Consider the following 543-nt stretch of genomic DNA (forward strand, 5'->3'; position numbering starts at 1 on the left):
TTCCTCCTCTTCCTCCTCTTCCTCCTCTTCCTCCTCTTCCTCCTCCTCCCCTCCCCCTCCTCCTCCTCCCCCTCCTCCATGATGTCTTAAATACCCTTAAACCCAAAGACCCTTTCTGTTTACTTAGGTTCACTCCCTGTCAGCTTGTTGCTTCCTCTGCCTCTTGACCTTGGGTTGACTTTTACTTAGCTGTTGGAACAAAGGTGTGTGCCAGGGCTGAGCCACATCACACCAAGGTTTCTTCAGTTCATAATCCCGGGGTTTGTAATGTGATCAAATATTCTGCAACAGGCTACAGCTTTTAAAATTCAGATGTCAGAAAATCTGAACTTAAAATGAGTGGGTTTTTTTTTTTCCTTGTGAGCAAACCCAAGGGCTTCACACCTACTAGACAAGGGCTTTACCTTTGAAATATAATCCTAGCTTGTTGAGAGAGAGAGAGAGAGAGAGAGAGAGAGACAGACAGACAGACAGACAGACAGACAGACAGACAGGCAGAGATAGACAGACAGACAGACAGACAGACAGACAGGCAGGCAGGCA

Source organism: Mus pahari, chromosome 6 (genome assembly GCF_900095145.1).
Source record: "Mus pahari chromosome 6, PAHARI_EIJ_v1.1, whole genome shotgun sequence".
Lineage (NCBI taxonomy): Eukaryota > Metazoa > Chordata > Mammalia > Rodentia > Muridae > Mus > Mus pahari.